We start from the raw sequence: 25,295 nt of genomic DNA, 5'->3' as shown, positions 1-25,295 counted from the left end.
AAGCTTAGTTTTGAAAAGATCTTAATATTAAAAGGGCACTAAAGGCATAGTCTTATAACTAAACCTTAGGCTATAATGACTTTGCTGGCTTATGGCCTGTCCCCCACACCCAATGCAAACTATAAGCAAGCAAACATACATAGCATATGTACAAACTTATTTGACCAACACAATCAAATTATCTCTTTTATGCTTCCTTCTGTGATTCTTTAAAAGCCCAAAACATATCCTCAGTAAAACAAAACAAAAGCAAAATAACAGCAACAGAAAATTAAATATTTGGTAGAAGTAATTCAATTAACCAAAGAGATGGTTACACTCTTTGATTCTCATTTTTCTATCTGAAAACAGACTAAATAATACCAAGTTCCTCCTTGGGAGATGAAATAGAAGGCAGTAAACTGATATTTAAAAATCCAAATAAGAAGCTGCAGCTAACACAGAATTAATTCAAGTTACTGTTTGTACGGCCAGTAGTCTCTGCCATCGTGGCCATTCACATGCAAGTTCTTATTGGATTCACACAGATGGTAAAGAAACAGTGGAGTCAAAAATGGTAGGCCATTCCTTTATTAAAGTCTCACACTGGCCAATGAGCAACCACATAAGAAAAACACTTCCCTCTGGTTCCACAACCAAGAAAATCTCCGGTTCCTCCTAGAATCAAAGGTCTGCACCAGTCTCAGTGTAGCTCACAGAAGACCCTCATCTCTGGTTCTCCATCTGAACCCCTTCTCCCTCTCTTCTCATGTCTTCTTCTTCAGTACTCTGCATTATCTCTGCTATCCCTGCAAAATATGGCTTCTCTCTAAGTAAAACTGGCTTCTCTCTCTGCCTCCTACTGCTCTCCTTTTTAAAACTTTCTGGTGCTAAAATCTCTTCTCCAACAAACATTAGCAAGACAATAGCCCTTCCAAGCAGGAAGGTAATTTGCAATTTCACAGACATATACCTGGTGCTGCCAAGCCCCCAATGGAGAGTATAAGTGAGCAAACATAAAAATCACATTTTACCAACTTATTTGAACAACACTGTTTCCTGCCTGTTAGCTTGGTTTTTAACAACCAAAGAGCTAAGGAGTAGGTTATATTTTTGTTTTTATGATCTAGTTGGGGGTCTGAGTTAAACCTCTCTCAGTGTTCTATCCTCCCTTGCAACTGTTCAACCTGGCTATACATATTCCTGAATTTCATATAACAGAACCTTAATATTATTATTTTTATGATCACATCTTATGGCTTTTTGGAAGAAATTCACAGCATAGAAGAAAAGTCACTATGAGTTGTATCAGATGAATCAGAATTATAGAGAGGAGAGGATCAGTGTTTCTTAAAAGATCTTGATGTGATTCTAAAGTATATCTGTATGGCCAGTAGCCAGGGCCACCATCATAGCTGCCTGGCCCATGCAGGTTTGCATTGCATTCGGACAGTCAGTAAAGAAACAACGGAGCCAAAAACTGGTGGGCCATCTTCTTTAATCCTAGCTTGCACCTGGTGGGCAAGTAAAAACACACACTGGGCTCCAAAACCCACTCATATTCAGTGCTCACAAAACTACTGACTTATCTGAGTTTCTTAGAATCAAAGGTTTCTAGCTCACCAGACTTATTCACCTCTGTTCCCCATCTTCTTCCTTCTCCCTACACAAACTCTGCACAAATTGGCTTCTCACTCAACACTCTGCCATCTTGGCTGCTTCTCCTGGCCCCCTCCACGTGGCCTCTTCTGCTCTCCTCTAAGGTTAATCTCAGGAACTGAGAGAGTAAGCTCCTGTTCTGCCCCTATTTTATAGTGTAGATTCATAACCTTTGATCTAATATACAATATAGGAAAGTTTCTAATACAAAGTCACTTATCTGGGACATGATGGGATTATACTACCCCGCATCAAAAAGGGTGGGAAAGGCTTAATCCTAAAACCAAGCTCCAGGCTACAAGGATCCTGCCTGTGCACAGCCCACAGAGACACACTTTAATATCACCTGGGCAACGGCCTCCATGTGGGCAGCGCCATTTTTAACAAAGTGAGCATAATATATTTTATCTGCCCAAGAATATCTAAGGTTTAAAACTACAAGTTTGTTTTAAGGTCAATAAGTAGCTGTCTTATATATTTTGGTGCTCCTTGGTTTGGTGCATATATATTAAGAATTGTTATGTCTTCTTGATTCAGTGTCCCCTTAGCCATTATGAAGTGGCTATTTTTGTCTCTGAGTACTTTTGCTGTCTTGTAGTCAGCATTATCATATATGAGTATTGCTACGCCTGCTTTTTTTTTGGATGTTATTTGCTTGGAGTATTGTTTTCCAGCCTTTCACTTTGAATTTGTTTTTATCCTTGTTACTTAGATGAGTTTCCTGTAGGCAGCATACAGTTGGATATTCTTTTTTAATCCATTCTGCTACTCTGTGCCTTTTTATTGGTGAGTTTAATCCATTTACATTTAGTGTAATTATTGACACTTGTGAGTTCCCTATTGCCATTTTATATATTGCTTTCTGTTACTTTTGTGTCTTGTTTGATCCTTCTCTTTTGTTTTTCTATCTTTTGAAAAATTACAAGTTTGGATAATTTCAACCTTGGAAGTTGTAAGGCCAGTGGTTGCCATTGTTGTAGCCATGCAGTTTCTCATTGGATTCAGGCAGATGGTAAAAAAACAAAGGAGCCAAAAAATGATGGGCCATTCCGTTTACTAAAGTTTGTTCTGGCAGATGAGCAAACACACAGGGAAGACTGCTCCCTTTTCACTCAGAGCTCCCAAAACCCTGACACATTTTCCAGTTCCTCCTGGACTCAAAGGACTCCATAAGCCTCAGCTGGGCTCCCAAACACCCTCAGCACTCTTTCTCTCCCCTTTGATACTTTCTTAGCACTCAGCATTCTCTCTACTTTTCCCAGGAAAACAGGCTGGGGGAAAAAATACCCCTTCTGCAGCAAACATTAGCAAAACAATCACTCTTACCAAACAGGAAGGCAATGCTCAATTTGCAATCTGCTGCCCTGGGGGCAACCACCACAGCCTTCCACAGACTACACACACAGCACTGCCCAGGCCAATGCAAAATATAAGTGAGCAAACTTAAAAAAACATTTGTTACAAACTTATTTGCCCAACTGGAGGTTTCTAAGTACTTGGAATTTATATCATATGCAGTAAGAGTAACTCTCTAGACCAGGAGTCTCAAACTCAACTCAGCATGTGGGCCGCAGAGCAAGATCACAGCCTTTCCGTGGGCCGCACTAGGTCTACAAAAGGCAACTGTTACACAACACTTTTCTCACTGCAGTTGAAAACAAAAAAAAATCAGTACAACAAGCATAAATCCGGGCCGCATGTGGCCTGCAGGCCGCGAGTTTGAGACCCCTGCTCTAGACCAAGGCTGCCCAGTAGAAATATAATATGAGTCATGGATATAACTTAAAATATTTTAGATAACACATAGAAAAAAGTAAAAAGTAACAGGTAAATTAACTTTAGAACATTTTATATTACTAAATATATCCAAAACAATATTATTTCAACATATAATCAAAATTTAAAATGAAATCATTTATTATTTTTTCTGTACTAAGTCTTGGTAGCTTGGTATGTATTTTACACATACAGTATATATTATGAAATGAACAGAAGGGCTAGAAGTGAAGGCATTTTTCTAGTATGGGAGTATGTTAGAAGAAATACCCCCTCCCCAAATGGGTATGGTTTTTGTTGGGCAAATAAGTTTGTAAAATTTGTGTTATTTGGTTCTGCTCACTTTTATTGTTAAAAATAGTCACTTTTCATGTGATCATGATGCCATGTGATAGTGCTGATTACCTTTATGCTTGGGAAGGGGCTTCATTATGCTGGAGGAGAGCTTTCACGCTGAAAAGACTTAAAAGGAGGAGCTAGGAGGCCATTTTGGCAGAGAAAATACCACGTTGTTGCAGGGAGAGAGGCTGCAGAGAGTCAAGCAAGTAACATGGCAGGGTGCTGAATGGTAACAGAGGTGGGAGCCTTTGATTCTAGGAGAAACCACAAAGATTCTCCTGGTTGCAGAACAGGAGAACATGTGAGTGGGTTTTGGTGCCCCATGTGTTTGTTTTTTACTTGTTGGCCTGTACAGGTCTAGAATAAATGATGGTTCACCAGTTTTTGGCTTCGTTGTTTCATTACCGTCTGTCCAAATCAAATGCTAACTTGTACGGCCAGGTGGCTGTGATGGTGGCCACAACTACTGGCTCTACAGCTTTTATCTTGTTATTGGCTACCACTCCAGAATGGCATTATATAAAGGCAAAGGTGTTTTACCAAGTTGTTGGAAGGACCAGAGCAGGAAAATCTGGTAAATATTGGTCCAACTTCTTTACCTATTAACAACATGATTTAGGCCCAAGCATGAGAGGTTTCTACCATATTGTACTGATAATCTGTGGCAGCACAAAGACTCCAGATTTTTAGGCTGCTTTCAGGATCCTGATAGTTGAAAAGGTCGTGTCTATCCTAAGTCTCCTTTTACTTGATTAACAAAGAAGTGGTTTACTTTTCTAATTTTGAATAAAACAAAGGAACTAATCAAATATTTTTCATTTTATGGTGAAAATTAAAATACAAAATTTTGCCTTGGCTAGGTAACTCAGTTGATTAGAACATCATCCTAATATACCAAAGTTGCAAGTTTGATCCCCAGTCAAGGCACATATAAAAATCAAACATTGAATGCATGAATAAGTGGAATAAGAAATCTCTCTCTCTCTCTTTCCTTTCTCTCCTTCTATAAAATCAATAAATACCAGAAATATTAAAAATAAAAAAAACAAATTTTTATTTTGTTGGTGATAGATACTTGAATTTCAAACTACCTTCTTGATGTTCTGCTTACCTGTCAGACCTCACCCTTACTGGACTATTGCCCCTAAGACAGAGGAATTCCAAGAAGCTGGCAAGCCCCCCAAGGAGGAGCATTCCAGACATACCAGAACTTTTGTCTCAGTATCTTGGGCTCTCCCAAACACTATATAATTCACCCCTAGTCTGTAATTGGCACTCTTCTCCCTGGAGAAGTGCCCGGCAGGGTTCCTTTCTTCCTTTCAATAAAGCCTGTTACTCTGGTCTTTTGGACTCCCATGGATTTCAACATTTGGTGCCGCAACCTGGGACAGGGTACTAACTGCCTGGACGATCCCTCTTTGCCATCCAAACATAAAACCAGGGAAGCAATGGGCAGCGGCAGCTTGTCCTGGACTTACTTCCTAATTCTGTTTGCACGTGTAATTGTAGGTCAATTGGCCAGCAGTCTAACACTGTCCTGAACCCCTGCTGGATCAGAAAGGTAAGGAGTTTCTTTCTTCCCCTTCCCCGGTTGGCCTCCAAATTTCTCTCTAAAAACACCCCTTCCTCGTTGGACGGTTTTGACTTTAGACCCCATATCTATGGGTGGTCTGCCTCTACTTCTTTATGGACTTCAATGAAAGTCTAGGTGCACCTGCCAGGCCACTGTCCTACATCCTGAGATCTCAGCCTTGGGGTGACAACCTCTTGTTTGAGACTCTCTTTCTGTGGAGATTTTCTCCTCTCGGAACTGTGACTGAAGGCGGAGACACCTCCATCTATCACCAGTCTCCTTTACTGTGGGCTCCTCCCAGTCCAAACCATCCAGCCAGCCTCCCCACAGAACATGGGCTCCTCCCAATTTCAGGCCTCAGAGACTACTCCTGTACTTTTTCGGGACTCCTCTACTCCTTCGGGACTCCTCTACTCCTTCAGGACTCACCCTACTCTCTGGGGTTCACAGTTTGGGAGGTTTCTACTCTGAGTGACTAGCTTCCTTGGGGTGACTCAGACCTCTTGTCTGAGATTCTCTTTAGTGCTCAGCCAGGTTGCTTTCCACTACCATTACAATATCCTCAGACATCTTGACAATTTCTGCCACAGAATGGGGAGGGCATCAGAAATTTCTTACATGCAGGATTTCTTCTCCCTTCTCTCCTGTCCTTAATTTCTATGCCTCCTGTTCTACACACAGGCTGCTTTTGGTCAGAGAAACCTCACCTAAAACCTCCATTCCTAATCTTTTCTTCTCTGCAGACTCCCAACTCTCTCCCTCCTGCGTGATCCCCGAAGGCACCCATCTCTGGTCCCTCTGCAAATCTTTTCCACTCAAGTCTATTTCCTCCATGAGCCCCCTCCCTTCTCCACTGTGTTCTTCTTCCCCTCCCTCCTCCTTAGAAACTGTGTCACTGGCTGAGGTGCCTGTCTCTTCTCTGACCCCTCCTCCCTCCTTACAAACTGTGACTGTGCCTCTTTTCTCCTTTCCCTCTGCCCTCTCCTCAGAGCTTTAGCTTTCTTTTTTGACTCCTCTGATCATGTTGCACTTTAATCTCCTCCTCCTCTTGCAGATTCTGACTCTCCTTCATTCCATCCAGCTTTTCACACTGTCCATCCATCTGCTTTCTCTCTTCCTCCCCTCTATGCTGGCAACATCTTGAAAAACTTTAAAAAAGCAGAATTGTATATTAAGCTATATGAGTAAGTAATCTGTCTTGTCTCTTTGTCAAAAAATATCTTTAGTATAATTTTAATTGAAACAAGTAAAGCACGCGCATTTAAATTTCTTAATTTATAATATGTGAAGTCTTTGTTTAATGTGTAACTGTGTCTGCTTCTAAGGCCCTAAACCAATAATTACCCACTTCTTAAACCAGGTTTACTCATCCCAACTGACTCTCCCTGCAATACTCCCATCCTTCTTGTTCAAAAACCTTCAGGGGCTTGTCACCTTGTACAAGCCTTATATCTAATCAATGAGGCAATAGTTCCTCTCCATCCAGTAGTCCCTAATCTCTACAGGTCCTAGACCTCAAAAATACCTTCTTTACCATTCCTCTACACCCAGACTCTTACTTTCTGTTTACCTTTATGTGGACTGTCTTACCCTAGGGGGTCAAAAACACCCACAGTTGTTTGTGCAAGCACTAGCTCCAAATTTAGCAGCATGCAATCTCAAAACGAGTACTCTTTTACAATATGTAAATAACCTACTCTTCTACAGCCCCTCCCTGCCTGCCTCAAGGAGACACACTGCCACCCTTCTTAACTTCCTCACTGTGAAGGGATATCCTATCTTCTCTACTAAGACTCAACTTCATTCTCAGTCTGTAGTCTATCAGGACATCATCGCCTTCACCCCCACCACCTGGGGTCTCACCATAAATCAAACTCAGACCCTCCACAGGCTTCAACCACCTACCACCACAGATTAAATTTTTTCTTTTCTCAGACTAATAGGCTTCTTTAAACAGTGAATTCCTAATTTTGCTTTTAGTCAAGCCCCTCAGTGAGATCTTCTGAGCATGGCTTCTGCCAAGGAAGTAACAGAAAAGGCAAATAAGGCCCCAAAGAAGTCAGGAAATACCAGCTTTTGGCATATGCTCTAAAGGCTCCAGCACCCTAAAGGGCTTCATAGGATTTCATCAGGGCCCTGCTCAAGTGTGGAAAGAAAAGTCATTGAAATAAAGCCTGCCAGGCTTCCTGGCCCCATCAAGGGACACACCACTGCTGTGGAAAGAGGGACACGAGAAGGTAAGCTGCCCCCTTGCTCCATGGAGGGAGGGTTCAGTCTCTTCTAGCCCTACTCCAGCAACCTATGACCTGACCTTGCTCAGCATACTGGAAATTGCCACTGAATTCTAAAAGGTGCCCAAGGCCAGCCATTGGCCTCATCTCACAACATCCTTCACGAGCCTAAGGTGTTTCTTCCAAGTAGCAGGTAAACTGATCTCATTTCTTGTAAACACAAGGGCCATCTACTATGCCTTGCCTGAATATTTGAGTTTTATTTATCCCTCAAAGAACTCTACTGTGGGTATTGACAGTCTGATTTTGTTACTTTATTTAATGTATAGCATCTACTTTATTCCTCTTGTCTCAATGCCCCATGCCTATTGTAGGCTGGGACCTGCTGCTAATTCCAGCTAGAAGCAGTGGTCACTAGGACTTAAACTCTAAATGCAAAGTATAGAAATGTAACGACCCTTTTCTAAGTACTTGCAGAATTTACAGATTACTCAGCAAACTGTTCAAAGACTATCCAAGAGGCACTTCCAGCATTACATCATTCAAAGACTGACTTTCCCGTGGACAGATCCACACACCGTGATTCTGACAACTCCCACTACTGCTAAGGGTGACTTTTTCCTCCACCCTGACCATCTGGAGCTCAGAAACAGAGAAACAAAACCAACCTTTTGTCCTTCTATTCTCTATTCACCTCTCATCCTGTATTAACCAATCAGGGACTTTCTACTCATGTGGGACCAACATCTATATGTATCTCCCTACTAATTGGACAAAAACCTGTACCCTAATCTATCTCACCCCAAATGTCAACCTAATCCCACTTCATGAGCCTTTTCCAGTTCCTAGTACAGTACCCGTCAATCTAAGGACCAAACAAGCTGTACAGGTAATCCCTCTCCTTGTTGCTTTAAGAATTTCTATAAAAGTAGGTCTAGGTTCAGGGGAAGAGTCCACTTCCCTGTCTTATTTCTACTCTCTCTCTCTCTCTCTCTCTCTCTCTCTCTCTCTCTCTCTTTCTCTCTGAAGCCCAGCGAATTCGTAAACATAGAATCAGTGGTTTCCCATAAACTGGGTGTCTTGATTATTGCCTTTCATTGGTCCACTCACTCTCTTATTTATTTTTTTAACTTTTGGACCTTGCCTCTTATGTTTGTTCACTAGTTTCTTACAGAACTGCACGCAGACCTTTGTTAATCAGAAAATTGGAAAAAATCTACCTAACCCTACACACCAACCCTGAAACCTGCCCTCGTGAAACAGAAAAATCTGAACCCCTACATCAGCAAACCTCCTAAATCCTATCTTTCAACCCCTACAGGTCCCCTAACCCTAAAGCTCTCACATATCCCTGAAGAACTAGGAGAATAAATAGCATTCACCTCTTAACACTTCTCAGTCTTTTTACCCTTCTCATAGTAAGGGGATAAGATCACTGGGTCTTCTTGGCTGAAGGAGAGCCTACAAATGGACATGAAACATTTCTTTTAGCTCAAACTACCTGCTCTCTCCAGAGCTGCCAGGAAAGAATATCTCTAACTTTACCATGGAAGAACTTTCACCCCCTGCTATACAACCCTCCTTATCTCTGCATTCCTGATCTCCAAATACATACTTGCCCCCTTCTTTATCAAGTTCCTACCAACCCAGATGAAAAAAATCTCTAGGATTACCTAAAGTCAAATGCTCCTACACTCCTATTCCCCAATATCCCAAGGAGAACTTCATGAGGGAAATATCAAATAGGTTGGGATGACAGCAGGAAGAAGCCACCCCTCAGCCCCAGAAGTTCCTCCTGAATGTTCTCCAAACCCCCTTCCTTTTAAACCACATATATTCAGTCCTTCTAAAAAAGTACACCAACAGGTTTTCTGTCTCTAAATATCTCCTCCCATTCGAGAGGAACCAGACCAGCACGTCTCATGAGGCTCATCCAGGAGACCATGTACCACCATGTCTCACTGTCCACTTGGCACTCGCAGCAAGCAATTCACAATTATTACCTCGCAAAAGTGTTTTACTTCATCACTCAGGTTTTTGAGGACATCGCCTGGTTCAGACATGACAGCACGGAAATTGACGACCTCCTTAACTGGATGAGGGACTTGGCTTGGCAAGGTTCCCTTCTTGAGTTCTCTCCAGAAGAAGCAATAATTTTCCAATTTTTTCTCCTCATCACCTCCACTGTATATTAAAAAATTAATAACTACCATTCTTTTATATGTAACCACAGAGTTGAGAAATGATAGATAGATGAATTCCAAACTGCCCTCTTGATGTTCCACTTATCTGTCAGACCTCACCCTTACTGGACTATTGCCTCTGAGACAGAGGAATTCCAAGAAGCTGGCAAGCCCCCCAAGGAGGAGTATTCCCAACATACCAGAACTTTTGCCTCAGTATACCTTCAGGCTCTCCCAAACACTATATAATTCGTCCCTAGTCTTTAACCAGTGCTCTTCTCTCCAGGAGAAGTGCCCCACAGGTTCCTTTCTTCTTTTCAATAAAGCTTGTTACTCTAGTCTTTCGAACTCCCATGGATTCCAACAGTTGGGATTTTTCTGTTTAATGTTTCAGACTTTGGACAGCTTATCTAATGCATTCTCAACTTTCAATTTCAGCAGACACACACAAAATGAGGTGGTTAAAGGGCCCAATTAACTCAGAAAGTTTTCAGTTAAATAGTGATTGATTTCTGGAACAAGCCACACACCTTGCAGCAATGATCAGAAACCTCATTAACAAGTATTAAACAAAAGGGCACCTTGGGTGTTAAAGGTCACTGGTTGATTACACAAACCTCTTTAGTCTTTCGTCTTTTTATTAAAGGAAACAACAGTAAAGTTCACTTAAACACTAATAGCCTGACTGATATTCAGTAGTGTGTGGTAAGTAAAAGGGCTTTCCAAAAAAAAAAAAAAAAAAAGAAAGAAGATAAAGATGAAGAAGATTTGTAACTATAAACAATATGCTTCCCTAAAGTGCAATTTTGTACTAGAGAGAGTTGGGGGAGGGGAAGTCAATGTATTTGGGACCTTTTGTTCTTTTAATTATTCTTTTCAGTGGTTTGTTTTGAAATTAAAACCTGTTAACAGTTCTGCCTCACCTAATGTCAGAATCCTTATGCCTTGTCACTGTTACACCACACAACTGAGCAAAGAGCAAAATGTAGATACAAAGTGACACATACACATTGATTCTGTCTGTGCTTGCAATCACTGACATGGAACCCCTATATAAAAGCACTGCGCTAAGCCCTCAAAGAGACACAAAAGTAAAGGAGATATACTTTCTAACTTCAAAATGCTTAAATGCATGAGAAGGGAACATACAAATATATATATGACATACATATGCAATATTATGGGAGATACATCTTTTTACAGATTTATATCTGTGTAATTTTTTAGATCATTTTGTCTTGATCTGGGTGAAAAGGGGGCATATAGATGAGATAAGGAGAAGAGACAGGCAGTTTTGACAAACACTAACACTTGAAAGCACAGTTTAAGAGTGAAAGCTACAGTCTTAGCTTCCATAGCAAAGGCTTTCTTTTATATTTTTTTCTTTTTTCAGCTTTAATTACATAGTAGTCAGAAAATTTTCATTTATTCAGAAAAGTAATGCATTCTTGCTTGTCCAGTTTTACATTAACCAATAGGAGATAAAAAAAAATTTCACAAAAAAAAGTGAAGGACAGATATTCCAATCAATAATATATTTACAAGATATTGAAATATTTGCACAAGGAAAGCAAGAGAATTTTCATTATGAAGATTGCACAGAGCCCAGTTAATCTGGCATTATTCATGGACCATATTGGGTCCATATTCCCTTCCCTTTCATTCCCTTCCCTTCCTTTCCCTCTTTCTCTCTCTCTCTCTCTCTCTCTCTCTTTATTTCTATTGTTTTTTACATTTTGAAGTGGTTTAATTTATAAATCAAATGTCTACAAACAAATGGCTATGCCCAGCAGTTGGAGCAATAGATACTGTGAAGGCCTGTTGGTGTTTGGGACAGAGAAAATTTTCCCACCAAAAAGTCTAGGGCTTTGTTTCCTCTGACTCCCTTCTTGATGTTGGAGCTGAAAAAAAATGTTTAGGATTTGCTGCTGAGTATGCAGAACTTGTAATACTAGAGATCACTGAATATTTTGTTTCTCACTTGTAGTGAAAAGGAAGATAGTAATGCATTTGATATGAGCCTTGAATGATGGGATGAATTGAGCAGCCAAATTGAGAAAGGTTTGCATTCTGGCAAAGGTGGTGGTATGTAAAAGTAGAGTGGGAGAAAAGCCTAAACAAATGAGAGGAGCTGGAGAAAGAAGATTCTATAGTTCCAGATCAAGAACTCTGGCAAGCACATTAAAGAGGCTGAACCAAAGTTTGTTTTTGGAAAAAAAATACAAAAACAATAACAACAAAAACAAAACAAACAAAACCAAACATCAAAGTTCTCCTTTGGGGCTGAATACAGTACACTATTTCTAGAATATTCATCACCCAGGAATCAGGGAGGAGAACAAGTGAATGATATGGTAATGGAAAAGGAACAATTGGGAACATCTCTCTACCATTGGTCAAGTTCTTCTTCCAAAGCTGATTTAGCTGCCCTTTGTGTTTGTTAAGCCTGTGTAATGATGAAGGCTGTGTGGTAAGTGTGCAGAAGATCTCTGAGCTTTTGTGGAAAACTAAATAATAAGGCTTTGCAAACAATGGGTTTTAAAGGTCTCTAATGCCGAGAAATATAATAATATTCACAAACACAAGTTTAAATAAAAAATTGAAAAGCAAAAAATACCTGTTGCGTTAAAAAAGTATTAGTTGATTGGAATAAGGTTTTGATATAATCTCTTTAGAAAGCCCTTAATACTCTGCTTCAAATACAAAGCTATCCTTATTTCCTCTAAAACTCCACCTCAGCAAATTGTTTGGCCATGTCAAGAAATGGAAGCTTCTTCAAGATTTATTCTGCCCATTGGCAAACCAGTCAAGATTTTCAGTTCTCATTTTATATCATATGAATCTTGCTTTGCATGCAATAGTTATTTTGTGTATTAAATAATATTTTATCAATAGTCATGTTTTTAAGTTGCAAAATTTAAAAGAGTTCTCAAATATTTACCCACAGATATGTCATTTCCTCCTTCAGTCATTCTCATTCTTCTTCTCATACTTCTCCTTAGCATTTGTAGACACATTGAATATTTTTTTATTAACTTGTGTGTGTGTGTGTGTGTGTGTGTGTGTGAGAGAGAGAGAGAGAGAGAGAGAGAGAGAGAGAGAGAAAGAGAGAGAGCAGAAGGGAGAAAGAGGGAGAGAGATGACAAGCATCAACTCATAGTTGTATTCCTTTATTCACTGATTGTTTCTTGTATGTGCCTTGATGGGGGAAGGAGGCAGCTCAAGATGTGCCAGTGACCCCCTTGCTCAGACCAATGGCCTTGGGCTTCAAGGCAGTGAGCAATCTCTGGGCTCAAGCCAGCAATCTTGGGATCATGTCAATGATCCAACACTCAGGCCCATATGACCGTTCTCTGGCTAGCAACCTTGGTTGGGAAGAGCATTGTCCTAATGTGCAAAGGTTGCTAGTTCGATCTTCAGTCAGGGCATATACAGATCTGTTTGTCTCCCTTTCTCTCTCTCTAAAAATCAATAAAAAAATAAAAATTAAAAAAATCCCACATGTCTACACTCAAGCTGATGATTTGTGGGTTTCAAATCAGGTACCTCATCACCCCAGGTCAACACTCACAACACTGGTCAGGCTGAATCTTCTTGACACACACTGAATACTGTGTGTCTTCCACTCTTTGTCTGGGTCATTCACTCAGTCTCAAATTCTTTTTCTTTCTTTCTTTCTTTCTTTCTTTCTTTCTTTCTTTCTTTCTTTCTTTCTTTCTTTCTTCCTTCCTTCCTTCCTTCCTTCCTTCCTTCCTTCCTTCCTTCTTTCCTCCCTCCCTACCCTCCTTCTTTCCTTCCTTCTTCCTTCCTTCCTTCCTTCCTTCCTTCCTTCCTTCCTTCCTTCCTTCCTTCCTTCCTTCCTCTCTTTCTCTTTCTCTCTCTTTCCTTCTTTCTTTCTTTTGATTTTTATATATTGAAGTGATTTCATTTAGAAAGATTATTATGTGTTGGCTAAAAAGAGAATTAACATCAGTATCACTGAACTTAGAGTAACTATAACAATGTTTAAAATCTTTAAAATTTCATCTTATTTTTCATCATCAGGTAAGGAACATGACATTCTTTTTGAAGAAATTTTCATTTCAGGAATGATAAGTTTCTTAATTTGTCCTATTTCTTTTCTGTTCCAATCTTCTTTCAATATTGGCTTACTCAAGGATACATTTCAACACATTGGACCTCGAAAAATGATCTTAGTTTCTAGATCTGCACATGGTGGTGGATGTCATTAACATGTTCCTGAAATATAAGTGGATAATCTTCTTGTAAAGATGTTGTCAATGTCATTATTTAAAGATGCTGCAATCTCATTTCTTTTATTCTTTTAATTTGTGGGCTATATTCTTTTTTTTTTACAGACACAGAGAGAGTCAGAGAGAGGGATAGATAGGGACAGACAGACAGGAATGAAGAGAGATGAGAAGCATCAATCATCAGTTTTTTGTTGTGACATCTTAGTTGTTCATTGATTGCTTTCTCATATGTGCCTTGACTGTGGGCCTTCAGCAGACCAAGTGACCCTTTGCTTGATCCAGTGACCTTGGGTTCAAGCTGGTGAACTTTGCTCAAACCAGATGAGCCCGCGCTCAAACTGGCAACCTTGGGGTCTCAAACCTGGGTCTTCTGCATCCCAGTCCAATGTTCTATCCATTGAGCCACCACCTGGTCAGGCTGTGGAATATATTCTTGATTAATCAGATTACCAACATCACAGAGAACAGTTAAGAAAAATTTTTTTTTCTGTTCTAATGTATTACAAAGCTCCTTGAAATACTGGAGAGCAACTTCTTTTTCACTGTGAATGATTTTCTCTGAATAACATTTCTTTTCTTCCAGCTTTTCGTTAAGACAAGTAAGACATGTCCAGTGTGTTTTAGTTAACTGTTCAAGCAGTTTTTGAGATATTCTTTTTTTATTCTCTTTTATAGGCATTTTGAAGATCTATAGGATGACCATGATGTCCCATAGTAAGGCAACAACAACAAACTAATTTTTTATCTAATAGACAGTAAACATTTAATGGTTTCCTGTAATGTTGAGGACAAGTGACAATATCTGGATAATTTTCTTGCTAGTATTTTTAAATAATAACCCTTAATGCAAAATAAACAGGTAAAGATTCAATACTAGTTGGAGCAATCTCAATAATACTTCTGCAATTGGGGTATTTGAGAAGAATTTGTAAAGGTCTCTCTATATAAAAGTTACTAGAAGCCTGAAGAATGTTTTCCAGGCAGTTTCTACAAAATGTGTGGAAGCATTGTAGTACATCTTCAAAAATATTGTAAGAAATGAGACTCATTAACTTGTCCTCAAAATTGTACATTTCCTATTTAGTTGATCTTCTGGTTTGATGAATGAATTACTTTATCTTCTCCAAGTATTTTAGATTTATTTATTTTTTTTTATGCGTGTGTATGTGTATGTGCATGTGCATGTATGTGTGAGTGAGAGAGAGAGAAAGAGAGAGAGAGAGAGAGAGAGAGAGAGAGAGAGAGAAAGAGAAGTACAGACAAGAACAGACAGACACAAAGAGAAAGAGATGAGAAGCATCAAGTCATAGTTGGAGCACCTTAACCATTCATTGATTGCTTTCTCATATGTGCCTTGCTTGACTGGGGTAAGGGTGGGGCTTCAGCCAAGCCAGTGACCTCTTGCTCAAGCCAATGACCTTGGGCTCAAGCCAACAACTATGGGGTCAAGTCTATGATCCTACGCTCAAGCTGATGAGCCTGCACTCAAGCCAGCAACCTCAGGGTTTCAAACTTGAGTCCTCAACATCCCAGGTTGACCTTTTATCCATTGTGCCACCACCTGGTCAGGTTAGATTCTTTTATTCTTATTCAGCCTCTACTGCCCTAGAGCCACTGCCTTCTGGAACACAAAGAGAAGCTTCTCAGACTCACCTCAAGGAGCAGGAGCAATTGCTCTTTCATTCTGGTTCCTCAACTCTTCCTTAGGGGAAGTGATCTCAAAGTCATTGCATTAGTACCTGTGTGCTTTTGAATCAACCCATTTTCTCTGCAAGCAACAATGCTTCTCCCTCTAGTTTTCATCAATCTATGAATTATATCAATTATCTCACCTTAAAACTGGTAAAGGTGGGATGGGAATAAAATGCATTACAAAAATTTTCCATTTCCCTTTACCCAGAATAATTAGATTTGGTTAGAAAATTCTCAAGGACAAAAGAGTTTTGTATTATTTTAAATGTAGTTAATTGGAATGTATCATCTGGACCATTGCCTTATATTTGACATATTATCGGGTTGTCATCTAAAAGCTATTTCAGAACTGGGAAAATCACCTTTATTTATATCCATGAAAAGTGACTAATTCTTAGAAATAGGTTGGAATCAAATTCAGCTGAATTATCCTTACCTTTATAAAGTATATGAAAAGATATCTTCAAATTCTATCCAAGAAATGTAAGTACACACTAAAAGCTTCATTTTTATAAGCTTAATTGTAGTAGGAAAAGCCACTTATGTCAAATAAGATGCTTTCCACATCTTGTTACTCACGCTTATTGTTGTTACAATTAATAATAATATAATTGTATATCACATTAAATTTTATGTTTGTTGGTACATTTTTTCTCACTTCACAAAAAATCTGTGAGGTAAGCAGAGCAAATATTTTTGTCCTTCTTATTTTACAGATGAGAAAACTGGTAATAAGGTAGATTACCCAACTAGTCAATAGTGGAATTAGATGTTAAATTCAGTTTTCTACCTTCCTGTTCAACATGTATATTGCCTGTAAATACTAATGGAGCAAACTGTAATTATCTAGCATTCAATAAAAATATTTTTTATTGTTTTAATACACTGGATAGAATTATTACAGAAGATTGAACCTTAACTGATTAGGTTGAGGGAAGAGACAGTGGTTGACTCTACAGAGAAAGAAATCTGTACCACTCCTGATATTAAATTGTAACTAAGTGAGACACTTTGCTGTCTCACAGTGCACTTTCTCTATACAAGAAGCACAGTTTCCTAGATATTTAAATTAATTGTTACACTCACAGCTTTAATAACATTTTAGTAAAATGAAAAGTGAGGTGGTTTCTTCTGAAGTAGAAGTTAATACTATATTATTTTCTACCTCAGTTTTTTTAGCTGTAAAGGAGCATAAAATGCCCCTTTAATTTCATAAGGCATTGTCATCAATCCTACACTCTGTTTCATGCTAACACATTGTTGGCCAAAAAAGAGAGAAAAAATGAGCAGAATTCAAGGCAGAAAATGAGACGAAGCCAAACAGGCCAGGGCACCAGAGGGATTTTTATGCCCGTGGGCAATTCTGCGTCTTCAAAAAGTACTGCTATTTTTGAAGGCAGCTGGGCAAAGTTGTTTCTTCTCACTGCCAAATGAGAGAGAACAAAGATCAAAGCCAGTATACTTGGATTCATAGGATCACAATTATTGTGTTGCTCTGCATGAAAAGGCAGGCCAAAATTCAATGAATGCCAACATAATTCTTTGTTTTTTACAATTTATATCAAGGTTTTTTTTACTATTTTTATTTAATTTATTACAGTGTTATTGGTGAATAAAATTATGTAGTTTCCAAGTGTACAATTTTATAACATACTTTTCACAAAAATTAGGAAATATTTAAAAAATGAATATGAAGTGAAAAATATCCCCTTAATATTTGTGAATAGTATACATTATCTGTATATTATAGTTTTGTATTCACTACCCAAACACAATAATTCATTCATTGGTTCAGAGATTTCCAAACTTTTTTAAAAAGTTCAAATTATAGCTCATCCCACCCTTTACTTAAATAAAGGTTTCTGTATTGCATTTATTATTTTTCCTACAACTATAACTCCTCTGTATTTATGGTGGAAAATTTTAACTGCAGAGAAAATGTATTTATATTTTCTTTTTAAAATGAATTCAGGCATTTAAAGCTTACACGTTGTTTTCTTCAGAACACTAAAGGTAAGGCCAAGGGGAGAAGGCAGATTTGAAAGTGTACAAGTTCCTCCCAAGAAAAGACATAGAAAGAATAGTAAATGAAGTAAATGTCAGGAGTGAAGGACAGAATACTTAATCTTGAATGTGGTACAGGTACAAAGCAAGCAAATTCTTCATCCCTGTGGCTCTTCTTTCCAGAACATTCCCAATATCAAATAATCTGTTCTACTCTCTCTATAAATACACTTATAGCTTTCACTTCTCATCATAATTTTCAGTTTAATCTTTGAATGGAGTATTAATTATATCATTTTAAGTGAATGATCACTGTGACATGTACTGATTATATAAATCATCAGGTATGTGAACATTCTCAAAAAGTAATCATACTGGACACTGTTCTCATTAAATGTAGAAGAAGAAAAAAAATCAAATTACTATATTTTTAAGTGATAAAGTCCTCTTAACCTCTTCTTTGCAGGTAGTGTTGTTAATTCCTAGAACTGGAGTAAGGGAGACATGAAGAGAGTTTGGAAATATCAAGCTTACTCCTGTTTCATTGTGAGCAATGTATGTGACTAATAAAACTCCACAACCTCATTCAAGACTCTCATTTCCATATTTTTTGAACTCCCAACTCCATATGAAATGATATGGAATAAACTAAGGTTATATAAAAGAAAAATAGATTCTAAAGCTCTCAACCAAAGACAATATACCAAATAACTATCTACACTCCAATTTGTTCCCCCCTGTGCCATCATGACCTAATTTTCAGTGAGTGAAATACTTTTGGTAAGAAACATTGACTATCTCTCTGGTTCTGAAAGTGAAACAGGTTAGGGGAATCTTCTAGCTGAGTCTAGACTGTCCAGAAACTGAGTGGGTCAACAATGCAATCTGACTACAAATAGCATATGGTCAATAGGGGAATGTTATTCAGCTTAAGGAACAAGTGATCATACTGCACCAGTAATACTGTACAAACCTTTGGTACCTTGATAACCTGGACTGTCAGGAGGAGGGAAACAAGAGTAACAGGAGACAAATCATTAAATGGAGAATGGTAAAGACAGCCAAAGCTGAATAAAAAGAAAAGTTCAATGTAAGAGCTGTCTTCAGTTAGCAAAAGTGCCATGTGCCACTAGGAGGTGAGCTGCCACAGAGATCAGAATGTGCATTCTAGGGAGGCAGTTTTTAGTCCAATATGAGGAAGAACTAGTAAAGATGGTCAGAGACTAAGAGCTACCTCAAGGAACACTGAGTTTCCCATTCTTGGAGGTTTTCAAGCAAAGGGAAAGAAAAACTATTTATTGAAGACTTCATTTGAAATACAGGTATTGCACTAAATGGCCTTTAAGGGTTCTTCCAATTCTAAGACTATATTATCATCTTCCATTTTCTGGTTCTCAGTCTCACACGGATCTTAAAATAAGTACTAGAAATCTTCCTATATTATAAATGAGGTCATAGCTTAGCTATTAACCTACATTCACCAATATGTGTGACCTCTATTCACTGGTCTGTGCACACAGTAATGACTTCAGACAGGAAGCTCAAAAAAGCTCTGATTCCAACCTGAGCAAAGTTTCACTTAAGGTAGTTACAGGCACCTGCACATACAGGCCTTATTCAAGTAGTTCATGAAGAACACCCCCCAAACAGACCCTCCTCACTCTTCAACCTCTCACACATAGGCATCATTGCTCCTGCACTCAGACCACTAGGCAATAGTGAACTCTCCTTTACAGGCTCCCTGGTGATGAAAGCCTCTCAAAATAAACATCTTCAGTGGCATGCTCAAATACTTGTTAGCACAAATGTCATTCTTCAGTCAGCATCTTTAGCCTTGTTTCCAGTCCGGATATAGGTTGTCATGTGTCTTAACCTGAGCTAAATTGCTAAGCATATGGAAGACACAGATCATAACCAATCACAAACCAGATGTTGGTTGTCTGTTATTGGTTACCAATTCAGCAACCCTCACTGTAGAATAAACCTAGTGTGCAAACTCAGATACAAAATAAATAAATAAATAAATAAATAAATAAATAAAATAATGCAACTGTATTCCAGCCATCGTCCCTGCATTCTGACAACACAGTAACCCTCATAGAGATATGCAACTTTCTAAAAGGCTACATCCTTATCTTCACTTCTGTCACATACAAGAAATAAAGTCTTCAGGGATCTCTCATGTGTGAATTAAGTCAAATTGTTGATCACCATGTCCTATTTGTGACAGAGGATATTGCCAAGATATTTCTAATGGCATTTTTTTGTGGCCTTCATGAAGGCTACTTTCACCTTTCTCTATTACCTTACAGCAAAACCTGCAGTTGTTTTAATAATACTCTCAGGAAGTCAATGACAGACATTCTTGCATGCTTAAAAATCATGTAGTGTTTGCTGATTGTCTTAAAGTCTCCATTGTGCTTCTTTTGTCTTTTATATCCAATAAAATGAGTTTCTCCACACAATGAAGACAAGTTTCCTTTCTTACTCAAATAATTGCAACTATAAATACAATTCCATTCTGGAAAGTAATAAAACTTTTGTGGCAATCTGAGGTCCCTGGCACACTTGTTTATTCCCTCCAAAACACTGGATGTAGCTGCATGTGTCCTAAAAAAGTCCATGTGACTCTGACTCAGAGGCTCAGAGGCTATTTTCTTTTTTTTTTTTTAATAATTTTATTTTTTTAATGGGGCAACATCAATAAATCAGGATACATATATTCAAAGATAACATATCCAGGTTATCTTGTCGTTCAATTATGTTGCATACCCATCACCCAATGTCAGATTGGCCTCTGTCACCTTCTATCTAGTTTTCTTTGTGCCCCTCCCCCTCCCCCTTTCCCTCTCCATCTTCCCCCTCCCCCCATAACCACCACTCTTATCAATGTCTCTTAGTCTCACTTTTATGTCCCACCTAAGTATGAAATAATACAGTTCCTGTTTTTTTCTAATTTACTTATTTCACTTTGTATAATGTTATCAAGATCCCACCATTTTGCTGTAAATGATCCGATGTCATCATTTCTTTTTTTTGTTTTGTTTTGTATTTTTCTGAAGCTGGAAACAGGGAGAGACAGTCAGACAGACTTCTGCATGCACCCGACCGGGATCCACCCAGCACGCCCACCAGGGGCGACACTCTGCCCACCAGGGGGCAATACTCTGCCCCTCCGGGGCATCTCTCTGCCATGACCAGAGCCACTCTAGCGCCTGGGGCAGAGGCCAAGGAGCCATCCCCAGCACCCGGGCCATCTTTGCTCTGATGGAGCCTTGGCTGTGGGAGGGGAAGAGAGAGACAGAGAGGAAGGAGGGGGGGTGGAGAAGCAAATGGGCACTTCTCCTATGTGCCCTGGCCGGGAATCAAACCCGGGTCCCCCGCATGCCAGGCCGACGCTCTACTGCTGAGCCAACCGGCCAGGGCCATTTCTTATGGCTGAGTAGTATTCCATAGTGTATATGTGCCACATCTTCTTTATCCAGTCATCTATTGACGGGCTTTTTGGTTGTTTCCATGTCCTGGCCACTGTGAACAATGCTGCAATGAACATGGGGCTGCATGTGTCTTTACGTATTAATATTTCTGAGATTTGGGGGTATATACCCAGTAGAGGGATTGCTGGGTCATAAGGTAGTTCTATTTTCAGTTTTTTGAGGAACTATCATACTTTCTTCCATAATGGTTGTACTACTTTACATTCCCACCAACAGTGTATGAGGGTTCTTTTTTCTCCACAGCCTCTCCAACATTTGCTATTACCTGTCTTGTTAATATTAGCTAATCTAACAGGTGTGAGGTGGTATCTCATTGCAGTTTTGATTTGCATTTCAGAGGCTATTTTCCAGCTGTACTTCCTCTCCTCAGTCCTCTAACACTGTACACATTTCTGTGGTTTCCAAATGCCTTGACCCAGCTCTTTTGGCAGAAGTGAGAGGTGTTGATCAAGCTCTTGAGATTTCAGGAGCACTAATTTTTCTGGCTCCTGAATCCACTGTCACAAAACAGAGCAGCATGTTGAGCCCAACTTTACCCTACAGGACTCCAAGCTGGTGGTTTCCACCCATCTTCCATGCTGGGTAAGGAAATAATCTTTTTTGAAAATTGTTTTGTCCTCTATAGATGACAAACACTTCCATGAACACTTCAACAAGATTTTAGCAATTAATCATATGTGGGATTCAGGAGTTTGGGTATACTGTCACTGTAAAAAGTGACACAGAAGATGCCCCAAGTCATATGAATAAATGGGAGAGTCAGTATAAAGTGTTGTTGAGTAATACTTCTTCTCTGATTACTACTTCTACAACTGTTATTCCTAACAACACCAACAACAATAGAAACTTATGAATACTATGTTTATGAGTACTGACAGAAAGAATTCAGTGCATAATATTAGGAAATCAATGCTTTTAATTTGATTTTGCAATTAAGTTAATAATTCTCTAGTAAGTATCTCCTTTTGAACAAGATCAACTACATAATTTGTGGGGCCCAGTGGTGAATGAAAACGTGGGCCCCTTTTTCAAAAATTAAGAATTTTGGCACCATGACAGCACAGCATCACACCAATCATAGAATCCTTCTAAGTATAGGGCCCTATGAGACAACACAAATCACAACCCCATGAAGCTAACCCTCCTTTGAGCCCTCAGGAGACACTTAAGTTTTAGTATAATGATTAACTGTAGAGACAAATGAGGAAACATGTTATTGGTTCTCTGATTCTTCTCATTTCATGAAGACTTGATTTTATTACCTCTACTGAATTCAGATATCATCAAGAGTGTCATTAGGATCTGAGATGTGTTACAATTGCTGGATGACAATCTATTTTTTTCATTGATTCTTTAGATAATGTACTTCTTGTGGAGTTTTGATTAATTTTGTTGTCCCTCTTATATACTATATAAAACAAAATCTTAGAAAGCAGCATAATCACCATTCCTACCTTTCTTAGCCCTTCAGTTAAGAAAGGATACATTGAATATATTAAAACTAAACTAAGATGTGGTACATATATACAATGGAATACTATTAATCCATAAGAGATGGTGATATATTGCCGTTTATGACAACATGGGTGGACACTGAGAACATTATACTGAGTGAAATAAGTAAATTAGAAAAAGGTAAAAACTATATAATTTCACACATAGGTGGGGTATAAAAATGAGATTCATGGACATAAAAGTGAATTGGTTACTGGGGAGACAGTGAGGGAGAGATATGGAGAAGGAAGTAAAGAGGGACAAATATATGGTGATGGAAAATGATTTGACTTTGGATGATGGGCACACAACACAATCAATAGTTTAAATGCTGTAGAGCTTTTTAACTGAAACCTATGTAGTCTTTTTTTTGTGACAGACAGAGAGAGGGACAGATAGGGACAGATAGACAGGAAGAGAGAGAGATGAGAACCATCAATTCTTTGTTGCATCATCTTAGTTATTCATTGATTGTGTGCCTTGACCAGGGGGCTATAGAAGAGCAAGTGACCCCTTACTCAAGCCAGCAACCTTGGGCTCAAACTGGTGAGCCTTGCTTAAAACAGATGAGCCCTTGCTCAAGCTGGCAACCTCAGGATTTCGAACCTATGTCCTCTGCATCCTTGTCCAATGCTCTATCCACTGCACTACGGCCTGGTCAGGCCCTATTGTACTTTCATTGATCACCTCTTTAATTTAATGACAAGAAGAGTCTCCATCTGTTAACCCACTTTTGGAGAACAAATAGTGCCATTGAAGGCACACCCTCACACAAGGCTGTGTTAGTGTTTTCACAACAGATGTGCCTGACATTTTTGGTTTGGAGGGATCCAACCAGTCCTTAACCAAAACCTCATCTATCATGATTCTTTCCTAGCACTCCTACTTCCAAGTCAGTAAACAAATAAAAGAATGCTAAGAAAACTATCAAATAATTTAGATGACATTTGGGTCCATCTCAGCACGCTTTCACCCAAGTATTATAAATAAACAATCCTTTTAGAACACAGCAGCCTTGTGTTTTCAGCTCGGCTCTCCAGGTTGTCCACCCATAGACCTGGGAAAGTGGTTAGCCTGTCAGCTACCTCACATGGGATATGGCAGGCCAGACCTGGAGTTCTTTCCAGGTCAGACTTAGTTGGGGGTTTATACCTACGTGCCAGTTGCCAAGAGAAGCTGAAAGGAGGCTTTCCCCTTCCCCAGTGACCGGCCACCCACAGCTTTAACCTGACATTTTGGTGCCAAAATCCGGAGGAGTTTGTGCCAGAGACAAATCGAGGGTCAAACCCTGACCCTGGGAGGGGTGAAGTTTTGCCACCCAGGGAGTAGTGAATAGCGGTAGCCCTTCTCAGGCTTACCCCAAGATCCTGCCTCCCCTTCTCTGTGGAGTTGAAGGACTAGTTTTCTTCAACCCTCCGGCCGCACCTCCTGAACCTACCAAGAAGGGAAACTCCCTTCCCCTGCATGAAGAAAACTAAAAACCAAACATAAGGATACTACCCTCTCGTTTCGCCTCACCACATGAACACCTGGCAACAATAACATTTGGGTGAGTAAATCCAGCAGCTCTATAAGTGGGAACTTTCCAAACCCTCCCGCATCTCTCATTCTACTGTCCAGGAAAGTTAATTTCAAAAATCCAACGTTGGTCAGAAGGTGTTCCAGGCATTTGCCTGAGCTGGATGGCCACATAGGAATGCCTGGAAAGCAGCCAGCCTCCATTTCCAGTGGGCCTGATAGAACGGGGATGCCTGCCTTGTCCAAAAGCTCATTCCACCTTCCATGACAATCCGTTCCCTCCTTGAGACTGCTAGATGCTCACCCCCCACAGCATGGGGAGCTCCCTGTCAGCCATCCCAAGATAATACCTCTAGGATGCCTCCTAAAAGACCTCCAGACCCTGAGTTTAGCCCAGGATCTCAGGCCAAAGCACCTTATTATTATTATTATTTTTTTGCAACACCGCTTGGCCTTGTTATAAAATGACCTGAAAATGGCACTTCTGATGTTAACATCGTGACTGACCTTAATATAATTTCTGCTGACGAAACAAAAAGTGATCTGAGATACCCTATGTCCAGGCCTTTCTTTCTTTTTTCTTTTTTTCTTTTTCTTTTTTTTTTTTTTGGCAGGCCTTTCTTGCACTCAGGTCACAACCCGTGCTCTGTAATTCTTGGTCTCCCTCTCAAATATTCCTTCCTCCTTTGATCTGGCCCACCACAGAACCCCCCCAGCCTTCTCCTTCTGATCCCTCTGCTCCTCAACCTCCTGATTCCCAGAGCGCACCCCTATTGCAGCCAGAGCCCTCTCCCTATTTAGTGCTGCCACTCTCCCCTACCTCCTAGCAGCTGCAGCTTTAACACAACACATATAATACATATAATGCAAGTCACATATGTAATTTTAATTTTTATGTTATAATAGGTAAAACTTTTTAAAAAGCAGGTGAAATCAACTTTAATAACATAATTCCACTCAACCTATTTAAAATACTATCATTTCAACATGTAATAAATATAAAAATATTAATGAAACATTTTATTTCTGTTTGCCCTGTATTTGAAATCATGAAAAATTTCTTACTGTTAATAGTTTTTTTTTATTTTTTTTATTTT

At 39.3% G+C, this 25,295-nt stretch overlaps 1 long non-coding RNA gene and 1 pseudogene across 1 annotated transcript in view; both read right to left on the bottom strand.

Moving 5' to 3' along the window:
- The window catches only part of LOC136385871 (uncharacterized), a 68,734-nt gene that overhangs the window by 20,451 nt on the left and 22,988 nt on the right, over nucleotides 1-25,295 (bottom strand). The gene's annotated exons all lie outside the window — the stretch shown is intronic.
- Nucleotides 13,658-15,066, bottom strand: LOC136386097 (tripartite motif-containing protein 59-like; annotated as a pseudogene).

The sequence above is a fragment of the Saccopteryx leptura genome, chromosome X (genome assembly GCF_036850995.1).
Source record: "Saccopteryx leptura isolate mSacLep1 chromosome X, mSacLep1_pri_phased_curated, whole genome shotgun sequence".
Lineage (NCBI taxonomy): Eukaryota > Metazoa > Chordata > Mammalia > Chiroptera > Emballonuridae > Saccopteryx > Saccopteryx leptura.
This window is presented reverse-complemented; position numbering and strand designations above follow the sequence as displayed.